The following is a 17,431-nucleotide window of genomic DNA, read 5'->3' as shown; positions in this document are numbered from 1 at the left end:
TTCTGTCTTCTGTTCTCATAGTTTATGTTTTTATTGTGTTAATATGTTCATAATATAAAATCAGCTGGCATTTGTAGAGCCCAGGTTGTGTTCCGGGCCACTATATTAAAGTCAACATTTATCTCATTGAATCCTCCCAGGATCCAGTGCCTTTTTATGGAGGAGACAGCAGAGGTTAGGAAAGGTACTCTAGTCAGTGGCCTGATGAAGGCCTTGTTGCAATGTTCTGGGCAGAAGGAACATTTTCAAGACTTTTTGTCTTCCCCTGTGCTGGAAATAAACAAACTGGAATTAATGTCTTAAAAAAATTGAATACTAAAAAATATGCTATCTAATTTTAAAATGGTTTTCTTTTGGAAGGAGTGACTAGTTTGGAGTCGCATTATTTGTGAGGTATTTCCCCAAAGGGTCTGCAAGGCTAATCTGGTTAATTCTGGTTACTTCCTCTTTCAGTCTTTCTGTGGCTTCTCTTCTATTCTCAGGACAGCCCCCATTAGTGTCTCCGGAAGGACTGAGTGGGGGGCAGGGTGTCGGGTCCCTGGGAAACTCATTTGCATACCTCTTGTGACAAAGGCGACTACATGCTGGTTAAGACAATGTGCTGTCTGATAAACAGACCGTGTCTCCAGTGTCTGCTGGGCTTGTGCCAGAGAGTGGCTGCCTTTGATACAGGTGCTGTTTATTCTTCCTGGAAGTCCAAGGACAGGACAAACTGTTACAGGACCTGCGGTCACAGCCTGTGCCCTAGTGAACCAGGTTTGGCCACCAGTTAAAAAAGCTAAATTAATATTGAAAAGCAGAAAAAGCAGAAAAAGGAGATTTATTCAATGTAGCTACATGGGGAGGAGGAATAGAAAGATCCAGTGACTCCCCTTCCTCAAATCTATCTTTGGAGTCCTGACAGGAGGATGAGGTTTAAATAGAAAGCAAGAGACATACAAACTGAGCCGTCTGGCCAAGGTGTGGTCCGCCATTGTCTGGGCTCCAAGTCTCTCCGGCAAAGCCCCTGATGAGTTGTAACGCTTTCTAGTGGAGACAGCTTTCCTCTGGCTGTCCCCAGGCTTCAGTATTTTCTTGTCCTGGAAGGAGATCCCTGGGGCGATTCCTCTGGGTCCCGAGAGAGGGACACAGGCAGGTGGGTTACACAGCCTTTTCTCGCAGAAATTCCTTGGGTCAACAATCTTTCTTAGTGTCGGATTATGGGGAAGCATTGGAATTCCCCCCAGATGCTGCCTAGCTTGGTGAAGAGGCTATAAATAAGAAAGTTTTGTCTTCTCTAGCTATAAATATCTTGGGGTTCGGGGAAATGAGGGAAACAGTGCAACGGAGAAATACTGATCAAGGTTTGCCAAGCTTTTGTTGATAAATATTTATTTCCACTTCTTGTTTTCTGCATGTTCTCCTTCCCCTTCCCTTTCCCAGCCCAGCACACACAGATAAAAAGGAAATGGAAGATTAAACAATTAACTGGGGACAGAGAACTTGCGGCTTCAGAATCTGGATAAAGTGGACCAGAAGGATGGCTCAACCGTCAAGAGCGCCGCTTGCAGAGCGCCAGGGTGGTTCCTAGCACCAGCATAGTGACTTACTGTCTATAACTACAGTTCTAGAGGCTCCAGTACCCCTTCTGAGCCCTGGGGAACCTGGGCATCCATTGACTGCACATAGATGCAGGTAAAACATCATACACATAGAAAATCTTAAAGAGAATCTGGGTAGTGAAGTAATAATTTCTGTCTTTTTCCTGCAGCTGATGACTCTGAGACACCATCCTTTTTGGCAGTGGAGGCTAGAAATCTCTCAATTCAGCTTGGCATTTCCTGTTCTACTTAGAAGACATTCAAATCTAAATGTGACATAGTTGAAGACCCATCTCTATCGGTAACTGTAACCACGGAAAGAAAGGTGTTCTGAGACACACAGATTGCTTTATCTCGTTTAGTCAATGATTCTTACAAACATGCGTTCCCTAAACACGTGTTAGGTTTTTCTTAAGAAGAGCCTCTCCGCCGATACAATAATAATTCCAATTAGACCAAATTAAACAGAATTAAAAGATGCCCATGTTTAATGCAATGCTCTCGGGTGGCCCTGGAAAAGCATGGAGAGGGAAAGAGGAAAGGGGAGACCATGCGAACATATGTTCATTCTCTGGGGGGCAGTTTAAGGAGCCTCTGGGAGTGGTCTTGACCCTCCCTGGGGGGGTGTCTCTGTTTGGCGGGTTTTCTTGGTCCTTCCTGGGGAGGGGTCTTATTCCAGGAGCTGGGGTGAAGCCCCCAGGCAAACAATCCAGATGTTTTGTATTAAGGGGTGTTAGGGAGCTGGGGCGATGCTTCCCACCAAACACCAGGGAACAAATGGTGCAGTTACATCCTTTCTGCATCTGCAGTGTCCCAAGAAAGCGCCCCTGAATTTGTATGAGTCCAGTCGTGCAGCAGCCGGGAGGCCTGCTGCCTTGGAAGCTGCTGTGGAGAGCGGGGGACAGTCTGAGACAGACAGCATCTGGTGCTCTGAAGGATCACATGTGACCTGTGAGAAAGTCTCATAGCCTTATGGCGGCTGAGGGGTGCAAAACTGTGGGGCCTAGACGCTAAACTGGGAGAATGAGACATTACAAGGGAGGTCTGTGGGGAAACCATGGGAAGAGTGGCTGCAGTGTCCCCAACCCTCTGCTGCAGCTGCTCTGTGTCCCCGGCTGCCTTTGCGTCCTTGCTGGTGCCAGGCAGGAACTTTTAGGGGCAACCACCTGTGCTTCCAGAAGGAAAAGCTCCTGCCTTTTAAATAGCTACAGACACTCACCTGGATTGTTGGCTGTTTGTTTCAAACAAGATCCTCCAGAGAAACCCGCGAGAACAGTTCAACTTGTGTAACTTGGGCTTGGTTTTTTTTTTTTTTTTTTTTTTTTTTTTTTGGTGACAGAGTAAACGTTGGTCATTGTCGGACTGAACTTTCTTCTCAGAGGTCATCCGATTTGGCATTCTGGGAGCGTGTAATTCATGAGCTGATCTGAGCAAACTGAAGAGTTCCAGTAGGACTCAAGATGCCAGAAGACATCCTCTGAAAGCCCCTTGCTTTCTCACCTAGGCCTTGCTTTGGAAAGTCTCTCTGGTGCCTCCTTCAAGGGGAGAACCCTTCACGCTGGTGATCGTGCTGAATAAATAAAAGCAGAAGAAATCCGCCAGAGTCTAGTGCTCGTTGCCAATCTAGAAAAATCCGCCAGAATCTAGTGACCATTGCCAATCTAGAAAAAGCTGGCATGACTTGACAGACAGCAGCCACTGTCAGAAAAGCAAATCCTGCCATGCGTTGACCGTCTGTGAACATTGGGCTTGTTATCGGGACCTCACCCGTGTTGTTTTGTCTCATGATTTTGCTCAGAAACAGATAGAAGAATATCTTGGTTCCCTTTCTATGGCTGTGATGTGACAACAGGATGACCAAGACGGAAGGGATTATTTGGGGCTCCCGGTTCCAGAGAGTTAGAGTTCGTCATCATCACCGTGGCAAGGGGCATGGTCAGGTAAGCAGGCATGGTCAGGTAAGCAGGCACGGTACTGGAGCCATGGCTGAGATCTCATAGCGGCTCCACAAGCAGGAAGTGGAGAGTGCACACCGAGTGGACCTAAGCCTACTCCAGAAGCGCCTCCTCTGACAAGTCCACACTTCTTCCTCCCTCCCCAACAGCCACCAACCAGGAACCAAAAACTCAAATGAGGAGACTCATTCAAAACACTGCAGAGACCGCCATCCCCCACTTGAGCTTTTCGGTCTGCTCTTTCAGCCTCTGCTTTCTCTCATCCACTATCCTGCTGTGGGCTTTATGACTTTCTATTTCAAGGACTACGAGAATGGGGAGCAGGGCCTTGTGTCACCTTCTAAAGTGCAATGCCATGATTCAAGCAGTCTCCTCCACGCCAGTGCTTCAAGCCCCACTGTGACTGGGGGCCAGCTGCCTTTCTGGGAAGTCATGTTCCAGTTCTCTGCTTCCCAGATTCCTGGGGCTCTGGCTATCTCTTGATTCTCTAAAGAGAACAGCATGGCTGCTGCTCGAAGCCGCTATCTCAGAGCAAAGGCATGACATAAAGTGCAGAACTCAACCAGTGTGGGTTGCTCCTTGACGGCATCTGTGGCCAACGACTACATCAGAGGAGAAGGAAGGTGAAGCCCAGGGTTTCCATAGCCATTTGGCCCATTTCCCAAAGGTTTTACTAGCAGGTGTTTGAAGACAGGAAGCGGCTAGGGTGTGGTCCAGCCCTGGGCTTGTCTCTCTCATCAAAGAAGCTGGGAAGAAATCTGTAGGTCTTTGTAGGTCATTCACGTATTTGAAAGAAGTCTGGCATTCGTGCAGGGTTTGTAGGCCAACCAAGTGTCTCTGTAAGGCAGAGCACAGCACCTGGTCGGTTGGGTACGGATGCTTTTTATCAAAGTTCTTTGACATTCAAGGCCTGAACAAAAAAAGTACATAGTTTTGGTTGATATTCTATGGCCCTCCAGCTGGGCTCCCCCGCCTTCTTCCTCTTTTATGGATACTTGAAGGTTTAAATTTTCCTTTTTTTCTTCCTTTCTCCCTCCCAACTGTGTCTAATTTAATTGTCTTTCTGTCTTTCTTTCTTTCTTCCTTCCTTCCTTCCTTCCTTCCTTCCTTCCTTCCTTCCTTTCTTTCTTTCTGTACCCAGAATTTTTGGTTATTGGTAAACTTTTAAAAATGCCACTGGACATGTAGACATACATAATTTATAATCAGTCATGATTGGAGCCCATGAAATCCTTTGCTTGCTTGGAAGGGATTCTAATTAGCAAGGACAGTTTCTGGTCTCCATCCTGCATGCCTTGTTAATAATAATGTTTCTAATCAGATAGAATCTCCTTCCTCTATGACTTAATCTCTCCCCATTCTGTTTCTCAATAGCCAATTCTATTGCAGTTACCTTTAATAAAAGTTGTGGTTAGCGTATGATAACAAACAGCTGACTTGTCAGAGATAAGAATTGGACTCTTAGAATTTTCCAGATGTTCTCGTGCTCTTTTATAACAAATTCAGTGAAAATGAGCTGCAGAGAAACCTCGTTAAAGAGCACTTGTTTACTCAAAAAGAACTCTCCAATTTAAAGAACATGCTCTTCTCCTTGTTAACGAGGCTCCCTGCTCTTTATTTTTGCCGTAAGGATATTGGGTAGCTGGCCTGGCTATTGAGAACAATTTATTTTTCCTGTCGTTTGAATTCCAGGTTGGGATGGTTTAATTCTTTTAAGCAGCGAGGAGATGAAGGCCGTATGAAATACGGGGGATTTACTGCCACAGTGGACAGGAGTGGCCAGGGGCTAAAATCTTGCATTCAGAAAGTATGATGATGTGGTTCTTTATGTGTGAGCGTGTAAAGGACCCCTGCGGGTAGGGAGGGAATGTCATGAGGTGCCTCTGCTGAGCCTCTTGACACTCACGTGCTAAGGCTTGTAGCGGGGAAGTCATCTCAGGCAGAACTGTGTAGGTGATTTACTTCCTTAGCCGCTCATATCTTGCTATCGATTGATGACTTAAATATGCATTAAGCTGCGGATATTTCTTGGAGCTATTTTGTGCCATAGCCCCACCCACCTGCCTCCTGCCTGGTCTCTGCTTCCTCTCTGGAAACACAACAAGGGATGCCTCAGGCTCAGAGGTCCTAGCCCTGTTCCTTTCCACCACAGTGTCTGTGCTAAGATTAACCCTTCCTTCTCCGAGGTGCTTCTTGTTGGTACTGGCTGCAGCGATGAAGGTAACGCAGTCTCTTTGGACTGTTGTGGAATCACCCATGGGTACTCCCTTGTCTAGGGGTCTTCTTACATCTCCAAACCTGTGGAAGCTGATCACTATCATCCAAACTTGAATCCATCAAAAGCTGCTCCCGCCTGCTTGGATGTTTTTCTGCTTAGCATTAACTCTCAGCTTGACACAGCTTCGAATCCTGGAGAAGACTTGTTTTTTTCAGGTTGGTCTGCGGCCTTGTCTGTGAGGGGTTGGTTGGATTGTCTGAACTGATGGAGAAGGACCCAGCTCCCTGTAGGTGGTCCAAGACTCTACAGAAAAACTAGCTAAGGGGCCTGGAGAAATGGTCTAGCAATTAAGAGAAGGGGTTAACAACAGTACATACTGCTCCAGCATAGGACCAGGGATCGATTCTCAGCAGCCAGGTTGGATGTCTAGAACTCCAGGTCCAGGGGATCCAGACTCTTCTGGACTCTACGGGCACCTGATGTACACACAAACCTACATATAGACAGGCATAAACATAATTAAAAATAAAATCTAAAACGAGAAAGGAAGGAAGGAAGGACAAGAATAAGACCACTACCACAATTTTTGAGTCAAATTTGAAGCAAGCTTTATTAAATACTGGCCAGGACCATGGAGACTGGTGAGGTCCAAACCTGGGATTCCCAAAGTATGGCACCAAATTATATTAGTCAGGGGCTTACAAAGGCAAAACTCGTAAGGTGATGTACTTCCCACCATCATCCAATCAGGTGCAAGCATGCATCCTGACCAACTTTCTGCCTCCATATTTCCACCTGTGTGGGATCAAGCGTACATCGTGTGCCTTTGGGGCAAACATGCTTGTTTACAGAAGTGAAAACACCGGACTTGTTTCTTACAGGAATGACCCCCAGAAGTTCGGGAAGTTATCTGTCCTTGGGCAAGGGGATCTTATAGGTTAGAGGCATTTTTGCTTTTTAGGTCTCTTAAGCGTAGTAATTGAAACTTGAAACACACCGTTCTCCATCGCAGTGGACCAAAGAGAAGAGCCATCTTACAGCATCCTTAGATAGCGGGGTGGCACCAGCAGTGACCACACCACACCCTGTGCCACGCTCTGTATCCATATACTGCCTGGCACAGCCTCCTGCAGTCAGTCCAGGCTGTCCTTCCTAACCCACGGAGTACACACAGGTCTTCAGTAAATGTTTTCCTGTGTAGGTGGGTGATATCGCCATGTTCTAGTTTAATCTCTGTTGCTGTGACTAATACCCTGCCCAGAGAACAAATTAAAAAAGGTTTATTTATCTCACAGTTTCAGATTATAGTCCATCACTGTGGGAGTTTGAATATAATTGGCCCCATAATCCTCTGGGGACTGGCCCTATTAGGAGGTGTGGCTTTGTTAGAGTGGCTCCGGCCTTGTTGGAGGAAGTGTGTAACTGTGACAGCAGGAGTTGAGGTTTAATTTAGTCAGTGAGTATGTGACATATACTCATATACAAATATATACAAATATTCCTATGTGTGAATTGTCAGGTGACTTCCTATTGCCTGCCACTTGGCTATTTATTTCTCCAGTATGCCTGCCTGCATCCCCGCCATGATGGACCGAACTTCTGAACTGTAAGTGAGCCACCACAATTAAATGTCTCCTTTATAAGAGCTGCCGTGGTCATGGCGTCTCTTCACAGCAACAGAAAACCCCAATTAAGACATTCACTAGGGGAAGGACGTCAAGGCAGGGATTCAAGGGCTAGCCACATCATACCCAGGGTCAAGGCATAAAGAGACAAATAAGCCCTTGCTGTTGCCCACTTAGCCAGCTTTCTCGGTCACAGCTCACACTCCAGCCCTGAGACTCAAAGCCCAGTGGTAGATGCCACTAATGTTCAGACGGTGGAGCAGGATTGAGAGAGGCCGTTCTGTGTTATACATGGAGAATTTGTTCCAAAACAATGCATACTAAATAAAGAATAACGGACTCTTCTAATGGCCCTAGGTTCACAGTGTCCATCTTCAGGGGAGGCCAGGCTGTTTCAGAGATCTCGTCCTGGTATTTTGATCCATTAGGTGCACTCTGCCTACAATTTTCCTGAGCAAAATACAAACCCTAGGGTTGCAGACCTAGGTTCCCGGCACCAGGAGGAAATCACCAGGTGTATGATGCTTAGTGGTCAGCGTCGGTTTGTCACAGACGGAACAACCTGAGGAGGGAGTCTCGATGGAGTTATCTAGATTGGATTGACTTGGGAGCATCTTCCTTGTGAGCTGAGGTGGGAAGCCCCACCCTGAATGTGGGCAGCGCCATCTCAGGGCTGGAGTGTGAGTTAGTGACAACAGCCCCTTCATCTGTTCTTTTGTAGGGCTCTGGCGAAGGAAGGGATTTATATGTGGCAGGGGGAGACTCGAGTGGCACATTTGGAACTTCGCCCTGCCTGGCCTCAACCCACCCGGCTTCCCAGTTGGTGCTGGAAGAGGCTGTAACCACGAACTAGTTTTCAGCTGAGAACCACCTAGTGTCGGGCCTGTGTTCAGCATCTCGTCTGCTTTTGCTTTTTAGGTTAGACCCTTACCTTGTTTTAATAGTAAAGTTAGCAAACGTAGATGGACAGAAAGAAAAAAAAAAAGCAAGCACCGTAAAAGGAAGAATTACCCAGGAGAAAAGCATCGTATTTCCCCTCTTGGGTTAATAGCTTTTAAGAATGCTAGACACTCTTTCATGGCTGAGCGGATGTCCCTCACAGCATAGATCAATTAGCGCCCTGTGTTATACTTTCTGTCACGACTTTGTAAATTTACAGATAGTAAATTTACATCATGAGCTTGGCCTGATGTTTTCAAAGAAATTCCTCCTTATTAAACAAATTTTAAACAATGCATAACAACTGTCTCTCTCCGACTTAGAATTACAAACCCCAGATGCAAGCCGGCTTTTTAAGAGTCAGGAAAATAAATCTTTAAGTAAACACCATGAAGTGGGCCACAAGTAACATCTTTCCGTGAGGCAGGAAGGGAGAGAGGCATTCCTGTAAATCAAGACGCTCGAGAGAGAAATGGGCCAAGGGGACTCTGAAGGCAGGTTTGGAAGGGGCAGTTCGGCTGCTCTCCAAGCGTTCCTAGGCTTCAAGAAGCGGGAGTCCACATTCTAGGGAGCCCCCGCCTTCACACCTTTGTCGTTTTGCTTTGCAAGTTGGCTGTGGAGATACCACTGAGCTCCTGGGGGACATTCTGTCTGCTCTGGGCCACCTGTGGCTCCCAACGACAAGGGTAGAGAGCTTCTGGTCAATGCTGTCTCTGTCTGAGCAAAGTTTTTGTTTGTTTGTTTGTCCCGTTCCCCTCCCCCCCCAACACTTTCCAGAATCAAAATTAAGATCTGGATAAAGCAGATGGTGGTGGCGCACACCTTTAATTCCAGCACTTGGGAGGCAGAGGCAGGTGGACCTTTGTGAAGTCGAGGGCCCTGTCTTGAACACCCCCCCTCCCCGCTCCCCCAACCAAAAGAAGAAAGATCTGGATAAAACCGGACTAACTTCATCATAACCCTGTTGATTTCAAAACCCTTAGCAGAAAGGAAAATAGGGGCGGTTCACTTTGAGCCTGTGCCTTCCCTGAACACTTTCTCTTCTACAGCACAGTGGCACTAGCCTGGGTTTTCAACTGACAATGAGGAACATTTGTGTGTCACATGACATCCGCTGCTTATTAGATATTAATATCTCCAGGTTTATATCGAGGAGAGCCCAGGTATGGGAAATACAGATGGTGAGACCAACTCTCTGGGGGAGAGACTGGAATTCGACTTTAAATGGTTCCCTTTGGAGACTGGACTCTCTAGCTCAGAACACAGGTTGATAAATTCAGGTCAATGATTTCCTGTCAGGGGAGACAGGCTTGCTGCAGCTGGCTGATTGCCCCCGGCAGCTGCTGTCCGTAGGTGAGGTTCGGATGTCCCCGGGACAGGGCTCAAAATGACAGGCTGCTGGGGTCTCCTGTCCCCTGTAGACCGGGGTTTGTTCTCTACATTATCCCCCCCCCCCACCCCGTACACACCAGCTCACGGGCTAGGCATGTTTACACTGATTCGTGTTTCTACACAGCTCCATCCCTGGCTTCCCCAGGCTTTATTCCAACTTGATCAGAGGGACCCGCTCTGTGCCAAGCTCCTTGTCTTGAAGTAACTCATTACTGCAAGAGGATGGTGACGGATCTTGTGGTTTAAAGTGCTTCACCTGTTTATGAGTGTCGAACGAAGGAACCCTGTTGAAAGAGCTATTGTTCTTGCTTTATATTAGTGATTTAAGGGGGCACTCTCTTTTGACTCTTCCTTGGTTTTATTTCCTAGAGGCTCCAACTTGTGTCTGTAATTCCCCCAGAGTTCATCTCTTCCTGTGAGAGAAAGAGTCTATAGGTACCTTCTGCCCCTATACCCTGTCTAGATGGAAAATCAATCTTCAGAAATTAAAATAGAGTCCATTTTCAAGGCAATAAATATAACAGTATTGACAAGTAACACTGAGGGTTTGATTCAGTGCAGCAGGCAAAGGAGGCTACCCCATAGGAAAACAAAACCCCTTGGTCTGGGAGAGGAGCCCAGACACAGGTATTGTTCACCTTTCAAGCATGGTACTGCTTTACGTGTCCCTGATTTCTTTCTTAATTTGGAAGTTGTTGTTAAGTTATTGCCTTTCAATCACTTACTTTCTGCATAATCAAGCCCCAAACAAAATAAGAGAAAATAAGAATAACACAAGTGTGCAAAAACCGGAATCATTGTCTGAGGGTCCCGGATAAGAGACACGAGAGTGAACGGCGATTGCTGGATGCAGCGGAAGATGCTGCGTTTTAAAACAGAGACGAGGAGTTTTCCAGGAGAGTAATTTTCCTTCTCTAAAGAGGGGAGTGTGGAGAGGGCTTTGCAGGCTGCTGCGGCCTGAGCGGAATTGCTAAGGGCTCCTCTCTGTGCACCGCAAGCTTGACACCAGGCTTCATTTGACTGAGCCAAAGAAAAGGGTCCTTTTGTTGCTATTTTTTTCTTTCTTTCTTTCTTTTCCTCCCTAGTGTCATCTCTCACGGTTGCCCGGGCAACCACTGTGTATCCTTTCAGCATAGGTTCCTGGGCCCCAGGAAGGAAGTGCTCCAGCTCTGGCCTGCTATTTTTATAGAACCATTACATAACACAGTCTATTAGAGCTCCCGCTTGGCGTTTTATTGCACAAAGGGGAAATTAAGTTTGATGACTCCTAAACGTTGGATGAAGGATGTCAGGTGACTCCGGGATTGTTTGGCTTAGGCCCTATAGCGACAATATTCCCAGAAGCAATTCTAGGAGAACTGATATTCAACCGAGCCCTTGGCAATGATCCTGTCTGAGGAAGCAGGGCTCTCTCTGGTTTTGCAGCCACAGACAGGCAGGCACTCTTCTCGGTTGAGGCAGAGGGAAGTTGTTCATTGTTTTTTTTTCCCTCCCAAGACAGGGTTTTTCTGTGTAGCTCTGGCTGTCCTTAAACCCGCTTTGTAGAGCAGGTTGGCCTCACACTCACAGATCAAGCAATCTCTGCCTCCTGTCTGCTGGGATTAAAGGTGTGGATTGCACACTGGGAGCTTTTTAAACACTCTTGTACATCTTTTCTGCGGCTGGGTGGTTACTGGCAAGAAGAATAGGATTCAAAGACAGGGCTAGGCTGCCTCCCTGACCACTGCCCAGTCATGGCAGCATGGCCTGGGTGCTGTGGTCAGCTCTGGGAAGCTCTGAAGTGGTCCTTGGGAGGGGGATAGAGTAAATAAGTAGCCTCTAGCAGACTCATAAGGTCAATAGGAAATGCAAGCTGTCAGCTCTGCTGTTCCCACTAGACTGCCCACGGTTTGCTACCAAGTTGAAGTAATGAAGGCAGATCAGAAGTTCCACCCCACAGTAGAAGCCTCTTTGTCCACAGGGAGACTTAAGACTTAAAGGGTCTGGGGTAGTCTCATTTCCATGGCCTTCCTGCCATTTTGGGCCTTCCCAGCATGCACTGGGGCTCTTGGAACTTGTAGGCTCAGCCTTTCTTCTCTGTACTGCTTGGTAGAGTAATTTGTTATGGATGTTTCACTGCCACTGGATAAACAGACTTAAATATTTCTACTTTTTCTTGTGTTCCTGCTCAGCAATACTCAGACCAAATCTTTGCATTTCTTTCCTATCAACCATTTCTCAGCAGACAAACGGGTGATAAGTGTCTTACAGTCTAGTTTGAGTCTGACATTAGCTGCCTGGGGTTGAGGATACCTTAGGTGACAATATCTCAATGTCCCGTGCTTGAGGCCAGCTCTCAGTGGTAGTTCTGGCTTTAGCCACAACCTCTGTCTGATCTTGCTACAAATCAGAGGTTTCCAGGACTCTCAGCTGAGGTCTGGCATTTTTCAGGGATGGCTGACAGAATACCAAATACTTACCAGTGTGGGTATCTCTTTCAAGTCCCAGCCGTTTCTAAAACTTACCTCATTCATATAAACTCAGATGTGGTGGCTGGAAGGGGCTTCCTTATGAAAAGTAAAGATGGCGGATGTGTATGAACAGCTCTGTGAGGAGGTACACAGAAAAGGCCAGAGAGTCCCAGGGCCAGGGGCTTCTGTCTTCATAGCATAGACAACAGCATCTGTCTAACATGAAGTGTTCATTGACCTGGAAGCTCTCTGAATCCCTTCCTGTGAGGACTTCCTGTATAGAGACATGTGATTTAATCACTGGAGTTGGTCATCAAGTCAACCCTGACATCAACTCCCTTTCTAGGAGACCTGGGTGGGCCTGATGCTCCCCATCCTCTGAGCAGGTGGCATGCTTTCTGTGGTTAAAGGAACCAAAAAGCTAGGGGAAGCTGAAGATACCCCCCCCATCACAGCAAGGGCCTTGACAATTTCCAGTAACCCGTATGAAATACCATCTTTTGCTGTCCCCTTCAATGGCTCTCCTGGCTCCCTCATTTCCACAAGTAACTGAATTCAGATACTGAGTTTGGATGCCCACCTGAACTTTCATCTCATGGCTGGAGAAAATGGGCCTGAAGAGGCTAGGTTGTTGCTCAAAGTTACCTACAGATTGGGCACAGAGGAAAGTTCTCGGTGTGATTGTCCCCAGTCTCTCCTTGCCCTACCAGGCCTAATGGGCTGATTCTACAGACCGTGAGACATAGGCTTAAGCCAATAGAAAGTCTTCATTAGCCGACTTGTGACTGCACCAGGTATTTGAGACCTCAGGGTGGCTCCCATCCTTTCTCATAGTGAGTTTTTAGGCACAAAAACCATGATCCGGGTTGACATACTTCAGTTAATAAGGACAGTTAGCAAGAGTGGAGCAACAGAGGCCAAAGAGCAGAATTAGAACATTTAGAGACGTTTCTGGAACCACGGGCTTCCGCGGAGCCAGTCTTTGTTTCTGTTTTTTTTTTTTTTTTTTTTTTTTTTTTTGCAAGTGGTGTTGTTCATGTGCCAAGTTAGAGTCCCTGAATGGTACTTCCATCACGGACTCAGTTGTGATAAGCTCTGGGCCCTGTTACATCCCTGTCTTACCGGTCCTTTTCTCACGACCTTCTCTAACTCAGCCTTTTCCCATTCCCACCCACCACAGTAATTGAGTCCCTTATTTATCCTGAAGGTAGATTATTTTGGTTTCCTAGCTGGTTATTTTCCTCAGCCTCTGCCCCTTGAATCAATATTGTATTTTGCCTTTGGAATAAATTCATAATATTATCATGCCACTTTTGATAGCTGAGATATTTTAAAGCTTGAATTTCACACCTGATCATCTGGTCCCCTATCAACCTTTCCTGGTTTTTATTTATTTATTTATTTTTCTGTGTGTCTGTTCATAAGTGAGCAGGTGTGCTTGGAGAAGCCAGAGGACAACCTATGTCACTCTTTAACTGCTAGCTAGTCTAATTTTGAGACAGGGTCTCTTCCTGCCCTGGAACTTAACAAGTGGTGTAGGAGGGTCTTCTTTCTATGTGTTGCTTTCATTTGTCAAATAAAGAAACTGCCTTGGCTTCTTGATAGGGCAGAATTTAGATAGGTGGAGTAGACTGAATGGGTAGAGTAGACAGAACAGAATTCTGGGAGAAAGAAAGCAGAGTCAGGCAGACGCCATGGCTCTTCTCTCCTAGACGGATGCTGGTTAGAGTCATGCCGGTAAACCACAGGCAAGTGGCGATACAGATCATTAGAAATGGGTTGAATCAATATGTGAGAATTAGTCAATAAGAAGCTAGAACTAATGGGCCAGGCAGTGTTTAAATGAATAGTTTCCGTGTAATTATTTTGGGTGCAAACTAGCTGGGAGGCAGGCTGGAACGCAGCCTGATGCTCCATTTACAACAAACAAGTCAGCTAACCTAGCTGGCCAACAAGCCCCAGGGGTCTACCTTTTCTGTGCTGGAATTACAAGAACAAGCTAACATTTTTTAAACCTATTTTTTGTTTATACATTGTTTTTGTTTGCATTTTTTCTTACATATTTTTGTAATTTTTTTACACCTTTGTTCATCGTGTGTGTGTGTGTGTGTGTGTGTGTGCATATGTGTCTGTGCGTGTGTGTAGGTGAGCACACACATGGCTCCATACCAGTGTGAAGGTCAGAGAAACAATCTTCAGGAGTTCAGCTCTCTCTTTTCACCATTTGGGTTCCAGGGATTGAGCTCACTCAGATCATTATCTCGGTCATAGGAGCCTTTACCCCCTGAGCCGTCTGATCAGTTATCCCCTAAACCCCACCTTCTTATTTTTATTATTTTATTTTTTGAGACTGATGTCTACAGAATGAGAATGGTGGAGAGGGACCTGCTGCTGTACCTAGAGTTAACACCTTAACACTGGAAACGAGGCTCACACTTCATTGCATTACAGTGAACATCAGCCCCTTTTGCTGTGGCTTTATCCAAACACAATTCCATGGCCATTCTGCAAACCACTTTTATCTGTAATGCAAAGTCACCTATGTATTTTTTCAAAGGAATCATAAAATTATAGGTACAACCTAGTGTGTCTACAGTCTTACTCTGACCAAGAGATTTTTTAAAAACATCACACAGTAGAATCAGGAGGTGATAACTTTGATATTTGTGGTCCAGATCGGACATAAGAAAAGGTAAGTTTAACCATAGAAACTCTGTGCTGCTTAGTCTCCATTGGTTGCTTGGTACTCCACCAGAAGCAGCCGAGACACTGAATGGATTTGGCTCCTTAAGGATTTCCATGGTGCCTTGAGGTACCTGAAGGGGGACTACTGATGGAATGCAGGTAGGAGTGGGAGGAGCTTCCCGGAAGGAAGCTCCCTCCTTAAAATGAGGATTCTGAGGTACTGAGAATTCATCTTCATACTCGCATGTCAAGAACTTTGCTTACTCGGCCCAGTTCTCCTGCCTTTAATTTTTGTCTCCCACAGGAACTAGTCTCAACCCTCATCCAAGGTAGAGTGATACGGAGCTGATGGGGTAGTGCAGACCTTCCATGAAGACCTGCCGCCTAAGCTACCCATTGGGTATTTGCATCACGCTCAAGGGGCAACCAATAGAGGAGACGCTTCTTGCTGTCTTGGAGTGTATTAAACACAGGAGGGAGTGCCACATAAAAATGACATAGCTGTTAAAATGAAATTATACAAAGAATAAGTTTGCCACCAGCTCCAAAAGCTGTGGACGAGAACAGGGTGCATTAGAGGGCCAGAGTCCGGCAGTGTTTGAGTGGTTGTCAGTGAGGAGCAGAGATGGGGGTGACACACAGTAGAGATGAGGACGCAGGGAAGACCCCTTCGCCTCGAAGCCTGAAGAGCTAGATGGAAGGAGAGAAGCAGATGGCCCAGAGGAGGAAGAGGGAAGGCCACCCGGGCAGAAGGAACAGTGCTGAGAGCCAAGAAGAAGCAAGGGTCGCACCGTTTCCCCGCGACTGAGAAAAAGCCAGGCTGTCTAGTCCGAGGCCGGGGTTTGGGGTGGGGGGTTACAGAACTGTGTGTTGTTCTGTTTCTCCTCGCTGTGACACATGCCCCGGTGTCACCTAGCGCTGTGACAGAAGAATTGAAGTGGGGAGGGGTTTATTTTGGCTTACAGTTTGAGAGTATAGCTCATAATGGTGGGGAAAGCAGGTGGCCGGGGTGGTTTGTTTTCTGGTGACAGAAGCTGGCGCAGCTGGTATCTGGTGGTGGAGACAGGTAGCCGAGAGCCTAGGTGGAGACAGGCTGGGCTATAGTGTCACCAGCTGCAGCACAAGTGTTCAAGTCCAGGAGCCTGTGGTGGACATTTCCCATTTTAACAATGTGCATACAATTAAAGAAATGCTTGCTTTTTTAATGTATATGTCTATGCGAGCATATGCAGGTGCCTAGGGAGGACGCTGGAGTCCCCGGAGCTGAGTCATAGGTAGTTGTGATCTGCCGGACATGGGTGCTGGGAACTGAACTTGGGTCCTCTGGAAGAACAGAAAATGCTCTTAATTACTCAGTCCCTCTCTAGTCCCTGAATGCCGTTTTTCTTTCTTTCTTTCTTTTTTATTTTTATTTTATTGGTTTTTTCCTCTTAAAAGAAGTCCGGCAGGATGACACCCCATGTTTCTGCCAGTTTCCTGTTTTATTTCACTACCACATTCCCAGGCTAGCTGCCCATGCGCGGAACAGGGAGGGACTATTAGGGCATGCAGGGGCTGCTTCCTACCCATCAGTCTTGGCAAGGGCACTGCGCTCCTCTCTGTCAAATTATTTTTAGAGTACCCCTCTTTTCCTCTTTCCTTTTTCAGAACTGAGGGTAAGACAAGGGCCTGTCATCTTCAGAATGAGGTGAGCCACAAGCTCGGGCTTCCCGAGAGTCAGTGCTCGGTGGCCAAACTCGTGGGCGGACGTCATCTTTATGACTTTTTGTGGAAGTGTGGTAGGAACCAGAGGTACTTCCTCCTTCATCAGCCTGAGAAAAGACACCTCTGGTTCTCCTTCTGCCCTATCAATAATTCTCTCTGCCTCGAATCGTGAGCTAAGCGCTGCTGAGTGGCTTCTGAGGGTGTGAAGTCACTGTGGTTTTTTGTTGGTGTTTCACCGTGACCTATCAACTACTTTTCTGTGGCTTCAGTGAGGACAGGAGTTCCCTCTTTTGTTAGCAAACAGAGCAATGCATCCTTTTTCAAGGTTTTGGGATCCTAAAGGAGGCATTTGGCCTGTAAAGGAGGCATTTGGCCTGTCGGACCAGACTCAGTTATTTGGTAGGACTAGAACAAGAAACAAGAGGTGTAATGTGACTTATCTACCTGGATACACATTAGTGAAAGAAAACCCCTCAGATAGGGCAGAGTTACAACTGCTTGCTTTTATTGGAAGAAGAAAGAGCCTTATATCAGTGGACAATTCTCTGTGGGAGGGGAAGATCTCTTCATTCAGGACCAACAGAGCAGAACCCACATATCCACCTATGTAAAATGCAAGACTCTTGTCAACGACCTTGGATTCTGTTTGCAGCCTCTTAGCCGGAGGGTTGATGCTTTTAAGAGTGAGGTTTCTTCATAGCTACTCAATTTTGTGAGACTTCTGAGTGTCAGGGGAGGTGATACATAGTGGATACTCTGTGTATCAGTGCTGAAGGGCAGCTTGTTTATTATTATTACTATTATTATTATTATTAATTTCCTGACAGAACCATGAGGGGAACTTTACATGCCGTCGACAGGTATTAAGTCTCTGGCTCCTGCC

At 46.5% G+C, this 17,431-nt stretch overlaps 1 long non-coding RNA gene across 2 annotated transcripts; it reads left to right on the top strand.

The window, feature by feature from the left end:
* Positions 1-619: 619 nt before the first annotated feature.
* On the top strand, positions 620-2,059 carry LOC125394067 (uncharacterized). Of its 2 annotated transcripts, none has more exons than XR_015735734.1 (3): positions 620-756; positions 1,423-1,674; positions 1,751-2,059. It is a non-coding gene; the product is annotated as an uncharacterized LOC125394067 (long non-coding RNA). The 2 variants fall into 2 exon arrangements; XR_014999315.2 differs by lacking the exon at positions 620-756 and adding an exon at positions 773-1,135.
* Positions 2,060-17,431: the final 15,372 nt, after the last annotated feature.

The sequence above is a fragment of the Myodes glareolus genome, chromosome 20 (assembly GCF_982192425.1).
Source record: "Myodes glareolus chromosome 20, mMyoGla1.1, whole genome shotgun sequence".
Lineage (NCBI taxonomy): Eukaryota > Metazoa > Chordata > Mammalia > Rodentia > Cricetidae > Myodes > Myodes glareolus.
Note: the sequence above shows the minus strand (reverse complement) of the source record. Positions and strands in the feature narration are given on the sequence as shown.